This window comes from Aulonocara sp. 'chitande type north' Nkhata Bay, linkage group LG15 (genome assembly GCF_057382095.1).
Source record: "Aulonocara sp. 'chitande type north' Nkhata Bay isolate Kocher_YH1m ecotype deep benthic linkage group LG15, A_spYH_male_GT1.1, whole genome shotgun sequence".
Taxonomy (NCBI): domain Eukaryota; kingdom Metazoa; phylum Chordata; class Actinopteri; order Cichliformes; family Cichlidae; genus Aulonocara; species Aulonocara sp. 'chitande type north' Nkhata Bay.
The window spans coordinates 27635591-27647174 of NC_141358.1; positions in this window are offsets into that span (position 1 = coordinate 27635591).

Consider the following 11584-nt stretch of genomic DNA (forward strand, 5'->3'; position numbering starts at 1 on the left):
TAGAAAGGTATAGTAATGATCCACAATTATTTTTGGTTGTGGATGATAAATTTAGATTTAGAAAGTTTATTCATGCAGTGAATCCTATGTATGAAATTCCAAGCAGGAAAACACTCTCCCAAAAAAATCATCCTAGGCCTATATGACAGAGAATGTGTATCTTCTTTTTGTTTTGCATATTTTAATTTATATATTATTGTGTTGTGGTTTGCAGTGTTTTGTGTTGTTTTACTTTAAATTTGTTTAAAAGGAAAAAGCTGAAAATTTAAATAGTTAAAAGTTGAAATGTAAATAGTTGTTTTTTGTATTTTATGATTCATTTATTACATTTTATGTGGTGTGAATAAATAAAAGTATATTTATGGTGGCCCCTAGAGACAAAACACATACAAACTCCGAAGCATGTACAAACTGCAAAACACGTACAAACTCCGAAGCAGGTCACTGAGCACCTGATGGCTTTGAACTTTTCTTGTCCATCTTCCATTGGTTTTCATTTTGCACTCCAGTATGAACACAAATCCCCCAACTCGAGGTTCGCCACAATATAACCTAATAGACCTACACCTTAGTTCACAGATTCACTTTGTCTAAGGTGTATTTCTGGGATTTCACACAACCCAGGATTCAAATCATGAATATATAATGGGATTGGATTTACATCATTATGAATGAAATGTGCTCTATCTGGAAGCAGCCGGCCCCCCTCCCCTGTCGACAGGTTGTGTGTGAGATCATCAAACTGTAAATTATTAATTTTAAATTGTTATTGATCCCTTAACCCCTAGTCCTAAAGTGTGTATTTATTTTCTTACTCTTCTTATATTTGTTGTTCGTTTACTTTCACTGCTGTAAGTGGAGCCTTGTCTCGTCTCTCTATATACTGGACTGTATATAGCGGAGATGACAATAAAGTTTACTTTGACTTCAGCAGCAAGCACCGAGGGCTCTCGCGCTCACTTTTCGCGTGAATTTCGAAAAAACATCGGTGCAAATTATAAGTCTGTATCATAATGGCTCGTGTTTTCGTGTTTGTTGGTTTTTTTTTTATTGTTTTATTTTGCGAGTTGGTTATTAGATGCTGCTCCAGCCAGCCAGAGAATCCCCCACCGTCCCGCCCTCTCCTTCCTGTGCCGCAAGCAGCAGGCGCACCTCGCAAACGGAGGGTGCCCTCACTCCCAGCAAATGGGCGATAGAAAACCGATCGGTGCCTATGTCATTCCCAATATGCGCTGGCTGATGTCGGGGCAGCATGAGTACGAGCAATTTTTTTTGTTTGTTTTTTGCCCGTGAATCCGCCCCCCACCACATGCTCTCATGGTAGGAACGATTATGAGCATGAAATGGATAACAATTCTCCTGACCTCCAGAAGCAAATTGCTGACCTCAGGTCTCAAATCGCACAGCTCAGACCTGACAAAACAGAGAAAAGATCAAAGAAACCTCAAAAGGAAGCAAAAAAGAACACAAGTACCAAAACTCATGAAAAGCCGGAACAGATACTACAAATTGCTGCAGTGTAAGCCAAACCCAAACCTGGATACGGTTTCAAGTGTGGGGAAGATGGTCATATCGCTTCCAACTGTAGTAATGAGGCCAACCCAGCATTAGTAGCCGCTAAAAGGAATGCCCTCAGACAAAAGCAGTGAAAATGGGAAATATCCAGACCAGTCGATGAGTCCTTTAATTTAAACAAGAAGGAGCCCCTGTTGCAGGACAGATGGGTGCTAAATCTGAACAAAGTCCCACCAAGGAAAAGACAATGAAAGCCCAGTGTGAAACAGCTAACGTTCACTCAGTGCCTAAACTCCCCAAAAGACTTGTGGGTAGAAATGCACAGCCAGAATGGTTATCAATGGCATTGAATGTAGTTGCTTGCTCGACTCAGGGTCTTAAGTAACCACTATTGCCCAATCCTTCTATCAAGAACACTTACCTGATCATCCTATAAAACCCATCAGTGATCTCCTAGAGGTTGAAGGTGCGAATGGTCAGACAGTCCCCTACTTGGGATACATTGGGACGGGAATCATGTTCCCCAAAGATCTCGATCAGTCAGAACTTGAACTATCTACTCTTCAATGGTTCAATGGTTCAATGGTAACTTTATTGTCCCTGATGGGAAATTGATTCGCAGTATGTCAAAACAAACAACAAACATACAACCAACACATCACGTACACTCATTAAAAAAATACTATAATATAATATAAGCCTGATAAAACAACCTAGATATTCCATCGAAAAAAGTGCAATGTGCAATGGCAACAACACTTACAATTTAGTGTTGTTAATTAAGATAATAGCACTAGGTACAAATGACAATTTGTGTCGCTTTGTCTTCACTGCAGTCATTTTATAACGACGACCTGATGGAAGCAGTTGAAAATCGTTAAAGAGAGGATGATCTGAACACAACAGGACAGAAGTTGCCTTCCTCAGCACCTGCCTGTTATAAAAGTCCACAAGCTGGACCTGAGACCTCCCTGAAATCTTGCCCGCCACTTTAACCAGATTGTTAAGTCTGGTCTTATTATCCATGGACATACTACCGTACCAAGCAATGATACAGAAAGTTAAAACAGATTCAATAAAACTTTTATAAAAGAGAGTCATCATTTCAGATGAAACATTAAAACCTCTCGCCTTAGTTGTCCCTGATATTTGTTCAAACTCAGACACAACTCTACTAATTGGCACAAATACACTTGACCCCTTATATAAGCATCTTTGTGAGAGCACCTTACCTGACTTTGAAGTAATCCCTTATGGATACCAACAAGTGCTAAAGACATTAGCACTGAGAAAAAGACAAACTGACAGTGGCAAGATTGGCTTGGTAAAACTTTGAAGTAGAACCCAAGAAGTCCTTCCTGCAAATCAAAAGCTACTACTGGAAGGTTTCATGCATGCTAGCCACGCTAAGCCTGAACAGTGCGCAATTATTGCATAGCTCTCTACCTGGTGGTGTGTTTGTAGATTGTTGCCTTATATCTCTGCCAAAGCATGGTCCTTATAAAGTCCCTGTGTTGCTGAGAAACGGGACTAACCATGACATTACATTGCCCACTAACTGTGTAATTGCTGAGTTAGTTGCCCCTGACTGTGTCATGGCATGTCCTGAGCCTGAGAAAGGTGACCAAAAGGTGTCTGCTACGTGTAACTCTCAGCAGCAGACCTCAAACTCAAGACCCCTTCTCAGTTTCGACAGTGGTGAATCACCACTATCTGAAAAGTGGAAAGACAAGATAACTGAAACGCTAAACACTTTCTCCAATGTTTTCTCACACAATGATCTTGATTTTGGACACGCCACACATATAAAACATCACATCAACTTAAAAGACGAAACCCCCTCCAAAGAGAGATCTCGCCCAATTCGTCCCCATGATTACGAGGCAGTTAAAAAGCATTTACAAGCCCTCTTAGATGCAGGCATAATCAGAGAATCTGAATCTCTATTCTCATCACCGATAGTGGTGGTCCGCAAAAAAATGGTGATCTGCGTTTATGCATTGATTTTAGGAAGCTTAACTTGCAGACCATCCGCGATACACATGCCCTGCCAAACTTAGAGGAGTCATTTTCTGGTCTTGCGGGATCTCAGTGGTTCTCTGTGATGGACCTAAAGTCAGGGTACTATCAAATCGAGATGTGTGAAAAGGATAAGCCAAAGACAGCCTTCGTGTGCCCCTTTGGGTTCTACGAATTTAATCGTATGGCCCTGAGCACTTTCCGAAGGCTTATGGAAAAGTGTATGAAAGACATCAATCTGAAAGAAGTGTTAGTCTTTTTAGATGATTTGATAGTCTTTTGCAGTTCCCTTGAAGATCATGAGACCCAACTCATTCATGTTCTTGAGCGACTCCGAGAGTACGAGCTCAAACTCTCACCCGACAAATGTTATTTCTTCCAAACATACCCTAGCCCTAACCCCGAAAAAACTGAAGCACTCAAAACTTGGCTGAGACGCCAAACCTTAAAAGAACTCTAGTCATTTTTAGGTTTTACCGGTTATTACCGGAGATTTGTCAAAGACTACTCAAAAATTGTCAAGTCCCTCACCTCCCTCACAGCTAGCTATCCTCCAAGACAAAAGCATTGTAAAAACCCACCCAGTGATCCAAAGTATCTGAACCCCAAAGAACCTTTCGGTGATTGTTGGGGACCAGAATGCCAGATATTGTTTCAAACTATTATTGAAAAACTCACCACCTCACCAGTGCTTGGGTATGCTGATGCAAAGCTACCTTATCTGGTACACACAAATGCCAGTACAGCCGGACTTGGGGCAGCTCTTTATCAAGTGCAGAATGGAACCACACAGGTTACAGCCTATGCAAGTCGTGGTCTTTCCCGCAGTGAAGCTAAGTACTCCGCTCCTAGCTTTAAAATGGGCCATAACCGACAAGTTTCATGACTATTTATATGGGAACACCTTCACAGTCATCCCCGACAATAACCCATTGACTTATCTTCTAACCACAGCAAAGCTTGATGCCACGAGTTATCGTTGGTTGGCTGGATTGTCCACCTATAACTTTGGCATTAAGTACAGAGCTGGGAGAAAAAATCTTGATGCAGATGGACTATCTCGGAAACCACATGACAAACCTGAAGACGATACAGTTTTTATTGAGGAATGTCAACGCATTGATAAGTTCAGATCCCATCTCTTGTCCTCAGTCAAAGATGTCGAGCTCCAACTTCAATCTGATACCGTGATGGCAGCCTGTCAAAGACATATGGCCTTGGACCAGACTGGACCCTCTTGTTCAGTTGCCATTCCAGACATGTTCCAAGAGGAAGGCAACGATAACAATCTCCTAGCCTTACCCAGATACACCCATGTTAGATACCTAACAACCAGTTAGTCCTTCCTGATTCCTTACACCCTACAGTTATGCTCAATCTTTATGACAACATGGGGCATTTAGTGGTCGAACGCACACTGGAACTCATTCGGTCTTGTTTCTACTGGCCAAAAATGGCAATTGATGTCGAAAAGAAAGTGAAAGCTTGCGAGAGATGTGTCCGTAGAAAAACCCTGCCAGACAAGGCTGCTGTAATATTAAAACTTCCAGGCCCATGGAGCTAGTCTGCAGGGACTTCCTCTCAATAGAACCAGACAGTAAAAACACTAAAGACGTCCTAGTGATCACGGATAATTTTACAAAGTATGCTGTGTCCATTCCAACCAAAGTCCAGAAAGCCACCACCGTTGCAAAGAACTTATAGGAGAACTTCCTAGTTCATTATGACTTTCCAGAGCGACTTCATAGCGATCAAGGGAGAGACTTTGAATCGCGTACAATCAAAGAACTGTACTCTCTGCTCGGTATCCGCAAAGTGCGAACAAGTCCTTATCATCCCCGTGGCAACCCTGTTGAGCAATACAATCGCAAGTTACTCAGTATGCTCGGTACCTTGAAAGACACTGAAAAACATCACTGGCGTGACTTTGTAAAACCAGTTACTCAAGCTTATAACTGTACGGAAAATGATGTAACAGGCTATTCTCCTTATGAGTTAATGTTTGGTAGACAGCCTTGCTTGCCCATTGATATTGCCTTTGGCCTACCACAACCAAACAAGCCACACTTTACTCACTCTGAGTACGTCAAGCAGCTGAAAAGCTACCTCGAACAGAGCTATGACATAGCCATCAAAAACTCCCAGAAAGTAGCTGACAAAAACAGGAAACGGTTTGACAAAATCATACATGAATCCACACTGGATGCGGGAGACCGAGTCTTGGTTCAAAATCTCTGCCTGAGAGAGAAGCACAAATTAGCAGACAAATGGGAGCAAACAATGTATATTGTTACCAAACAAATGGAAAACTTACCAGTATATACTGTAAAACAAGTTAAGTTAAGTTAAGTTACCTTTATTAGTCCCACGAGTGGGAAATTTCATGTTAAGGCTGCCGACCAATTGCACGCGATGGCGGCGCCATCTTACCCTCTGACCATACATACATTGCACAAAAACATCACATGGGGAAGACAGGTCAGAGAGGTATAACAATGGAAAATCCACAACATGTGGAAAGATAAGGAGAAAAAAAAATAACTCCCCCCAGACTGAGCTCCAACAGGGAGATCAGTTTGAGAACAGAAAAAAACACCTCTGCACATAGCACATGAAAAAACTCTTAATACAACAAAGAAACACATGACAAGCAACAGGGATGGGTAAAGGGTGAGAGACAGCCAGTGTAGACAGTGCATCCGGGCCTGCAGCATATGCGCTGGTCTCCTTGATCCACCGTCAGCATCGGAACAGAATAAACGTCGAAGGCGTTTGGAGGGGGAGGGGGGATGAGGTATATCTGCAAGTTTATATATATGTCTGTGTGTGTGTGTGTCCAGAGTTCAACTGAGACAGTGTCCTTCGCCCTGCCAGGCTAAGTAAACAGTCTTCTAGCCAACCCAGGTGGCCTTGCGTAGGATAGGAAGAACAGTCAAAGCAGTCTGTTATCAGGGTGTTTTTGTTCAGCTCCAGCCTTGAGACCACAGCTGGCACTGAGTGGTAGCCGCATGAAGTGATGATGGTTTTTACTTTAGTGCGAACAACTCGTAAGAATTTCAAAGCTGTTCTAACAGTCCAACACTGGTCTCTCAATCTCCCGTTGGAGAACCGTGAGCTTCTCCATGATGTTATCAAACTTACATGATGTCGTCATTCTTGTGCTCAAAGAGCACTTTCTGAGAACTCACGACCGCAGTGAGCTTCTCCAAGATATAATCCAATTTGCGGTCAGAGGTCTTATTCTGAATGTTCACGGCAGCTGCAAGCTTCTCCAAGATCTTATCCATGCTGCACTCAATGAGCCCATTTTGAGAGCTCACGCCTCATCCCATCATTTCAATCCCAGCGGGCAGCCTTGTGGGGGTTTGAACAGCCGGCTTAGCTTTCTTAATTCTTCGATAAGCCAGGGCCAAGCCATCTCCGATTAGCAAGAACCCTGTTATCATGGTTCCAAAAAGATAGATATCTTCAGCGTCTTCGATCGACAGTCCTGCCAGGCACACGACCCTCCAGTTATGCCACCTGTCGATCATGTATCCGGCAGGGAAAGTACCTGCAGGACACTCAGGCTCACCCGAGCCCAGACTTCTCGTTGAGAAAAGGGTGTCAATTGCATTCAGGGACCAGTTGATCAAATCCATAATTCCTCTTTTAGGTTTTAGAGAACAGACTGTGAGAGAGTGATCCAGGGAAAGTAATACAAAAAACACGAGACTAGACAAGGACACAAGAGGCTAAGCAGGGAAGCTAAGGGAGAGGAGGAGGAGGAGAGGAGAAAAGTGTGACCGCCTTCATCAAGAGCAAGAGAGAATTCAACTTGTCTTTCAGGTGAAAGTTGATTAGTTGATTAGTCTCTGACAATGGTGAATCTGACAAACAAAAGGAGAGGGACCCTACAGAACACTCCACAGAGATCTATTACTTCCCTGTGGATTTCTCTCACCGACAGAGCATAAACCCAAGTGAGTCACAAAACCTAACAGACCACGCACAAGACAAAGTTCAGCTCCAGAAGTTGACGTCGACCAAACACTTAAGGAACAGGAAGATTAGTTGTATTACCATGAACCCCCACAAGTGAAAGACAGACATTTCTACCAAGTATGTGTCATTCCACCAACACAAGGAATCAAAACTGAGAATTGAACTGAAACATACTTACCTGGACAGGAAACTGCAACATATTTACCTGAAGGCGAAACTGGAAGTTCAACTGACACCAACTTACCTCAAATGGACAGTGAAACCAACTAGGGCTGGACTATATCATATCGTTCACGGTATAGCCCAGTAATTTTGGGCAACGATCCTATCGTTGTAATTTTGGGCAATGATAGGAAAATGAAATATCGCGATAGAATATGGGAAAAACGCACATGCGCAGTGCCTATGTTTACGTACGCACATGGCAGTGACGCAGAATGAGAAGTGCGAAAGCAGATCGTTGAATGAAACAGATGAAGCAGAATTGGTTTGTAAAAATGCTGTGGTGTGGAACTGGTTTAGCTTTCGTCCATCAGAAACACAACAAAGCACTATTTTTGGTAGAGCATGCTAGCGGGCCATCGTTATTACCATATTGTTTGGAAAATACGGCACACTTAAAATCAATCCTTTGATTTTTCTGAAAATCGACAGTGTCCCTTATAATCCCGTGTGCCTTATGTATGAATTCTGGTTGTGTTTACTGACCTCGAAACGATTTTATGTACACAGCGCTCGAAAATCTGTCAAATGTTTTAGTACGACTTTGCTAAGCTACGAAGCCGCACCGCTTGATGGATTGTCGGAGCATTACGGCTATCGCAGGCAGGAGTGATACGTACTGTGCTTCAACATAATATTACCGTATTGTGTGTGTATAACTTCTTTTTAAGTTTTGTGGATATTATACATGGTTATGCTGAGGATATGTCGGCCAGTTTCCATTGGAAATGCCTTTTGGTTAAACTGTCAGCAAGGAATTTGCACTGTTAGATTTTTATATAACTTTAATGCACATAAAAAACAGCTGCTTGTTTAAGTGAAAATACATTGATGGGGTTTTTTGCACTAATAAAGTTGTGGTAAAGTATTTTGTCTCGTGTCAATTATATCGTCAGTTATATCGTTATCGCAAATTTTCAAATGTATATAGTGATGAATATTTTTGGTCATATCGCCCTGCTCTAAAACCAACTTACCTCAGATGGAACGTGAAAGGGAAACAAACTTACCACGAAGTGAACATGACACAAGCCTACAAAACAACACACCAAGTGAGTCTGAAACAGATACTCAAAAAGACAAAAATGTTTTGTCGACCAGTTTGTCAGATTCACCGTTGTCAGAGAACTCAACTAATCAACTTTCACCTAAAAAACAAGTTGAAAATGATGATGAACCTGAAACCTTGCAAACAGAAACACAGGTCAGAAGATCTGAAAGAATTCGCCAACCATACCTAAGAATCACTTATCCTCAGCTAGGTAACCCACTAGTAACAGTGGTTAAATCACTCTTTCAAGGATTGAACAAAGCTTTAATCGATTCCCTTGCTCATGATGTTGCCTATTTCACTAGAGCCGTGCATGAGATTTAAGAGGGGAGGATGTAACCAAGTGAGTTTTACAACACTCAGTAATGCACTACAACATTGTTATTGTTAATTGTGATTCACCATTAATCTGTTCATCACTGTGTTGAGCTAAAGTAAATCCATAATAAAAGATAAATAATATAAATATAAGAATAAAACCCCAAAGAGTAAATTTAAGACCCCTACTGGTTAAGAAGGAACAGGCCCCGCCTTCCCCTGCTCTGTACTGTCACATGTGCTCAGACACAGAGAGAGACGGATGTGCTCGACACCATTGCTGATTTTCACCGCTGAGCTAATTGCTGGAAAACAACTATAAACTTGATAAATTGAACAAATATCCATACTGGAGATCTACAAGGACCTTGGAGAAACTGACCTGATTTGTTGTGAACATTTTGGACTTTGGAACAATCCACCACCGTGGGTCAGAAGCTGTTAAGCTAACCTTGAAGCTAAAAAGCTAACAAGAAGTTAACGGGGAATATAATAGCCCAATATCAATGTTGTAGATCTGCACGGATGCGGATGAAGCGGACAAGATCCTCTCTGAGAGTTGAACATTACAAGCGTGCTGGTGAGTTAAACTGGGAAGGGGCGAATCAGGCTAATTGAAAAACTAACTATCCTAATGCTCATAGCTGTAGCTGGAGTCGACGTTTTCACTGTGGGAGAACACACAGGGTTTCTCACAGAGTTCAGCTACTCTGAGCACTCAGCTTGTGTGCTGATGAGGTTTTAGTATTACATGTTGAATATTAAATGCACTAAAATAAAATGATGGGATAAGTTAATTTTGATCTTAAAGTTAATGAATCTATTTTATTTGATATATGATGACATTTGATGCTTGAGCGGCACTGTATTGATGTCTCTGCATGTTCTTATTGTGCCAATGCCTTACCACACACTGTAAAACTACAGCCTGTGGGCTTTTGTATATTTTTTTGGTGATTTTATTTTTTACATTGAATTAACATATTGCTTCATTGCTATGCAGTGCAAAGCAATGCTCCTGTAATTCAGTTAAAGGGGCAGTACTGTCAAAAAATAATCTACCATAGTTAATGGTTTATTTATGTTTTCTGATAGAAATGTGCAACTTAATGATGAAATAAGCTGATTGTGATTTAAAGATTACATCCATGGTTAAGATGCACTGTAAAAACTATGATTAGAAATGAGACTTAATGTTTTGTGCTTGTCCTTGTTATAGCAACTGCATTATTTACATATGGCCATATATACCACTATAGAGTGTGAACTGAATTAGTAATAGCCCTGTTGTTTACAGGCTAGTTTTTTTTGTGGGATCGTGAGACCTGGATTTCTTCCTGATAAGGAAGATGGCGAGCCTTTCCCTTTGAACCGAACCATAGCCATTCCGAGTTGGCGCAGAAGGGCAGGTTGCTCTTCTCTCATGAGCAATTGCAACAATGCAGTAGGATGAAATCGCACTAATCACAGACTTTTGACCTTTTGGATTCGACTTGACTGAACACTGACTATTAAGCCAGCAAGATTGACATATCTGAGCTCAGATAGGATTCTGGGGTGTTATTATTGCTGTTATTGTATTTTATTTTTATGTTTTCATTCCTGTTTATGAAGGGCTGTTTAATTGTTGCTACATAGTTCAATAAAATTCAAAGCAAGTTTACCTGTGGCTCCAGTCATTTTTCTCCATGCAACTCACTTTATTCCTTGTACGAATCTAGCTATTGGCCCATTCTCTCCATTTTACTTTAACTTCAAAACTAACTTCAACTTCAAATTAGGCTAATTCAAATTCAGTTTTAAAGAGCATTTATTCAAGTTAGAAACTCAGATTCAATGCAAGCAATTCAAATTTGAATTTAACTTATTCAAATTCCATTTCCGATGGCACAAAGTTCTGCCCATAGATGGCCTCAGTTCCTGCCTACGTCGTTAATAAAACCAGCCTCTCAGTCTGTAGTTTGATCTGAGGTTCAACAAATATTTTTCTGCTTTGCTTTTGATTCCCAGATGAATTCTGAGGATCATGTGACATAGCAGCTTCTTTTTAATTTCAGTTTGGGGATTTACTTTTGTGTCAGAATGTTTTAAATTATAATTTGGAGGTTTTATCAGGGGAAAGACTTTTGACTCAGAGCACGGCAGAAGCCTTGGGTAACTGCAGAGCTGCATGCAGAGCAGGTGACACCTGAACCAATGAGCACAAAGGAAACAGAGGCTCGAGGCGGTGCTCAGTCGTGATGTCACAGAGTCACTAAGCCTTGAGCTGTGATAGGTTGCCCAAGGTCGCAGGCTAATACGAGCTCACAGACGCACAGCAAAGTCAGATCACTCACACGTTACAGCTTTTATCAGAGAATAAACTTCCTGACAGACCTGTCAAAGAGAATTGAACAAACATTCACACTCTGCACCACAAACAGCTCGAATCTGCATTTAAAGGGGACATGAAACACTGAACACATAAAAGCTCAT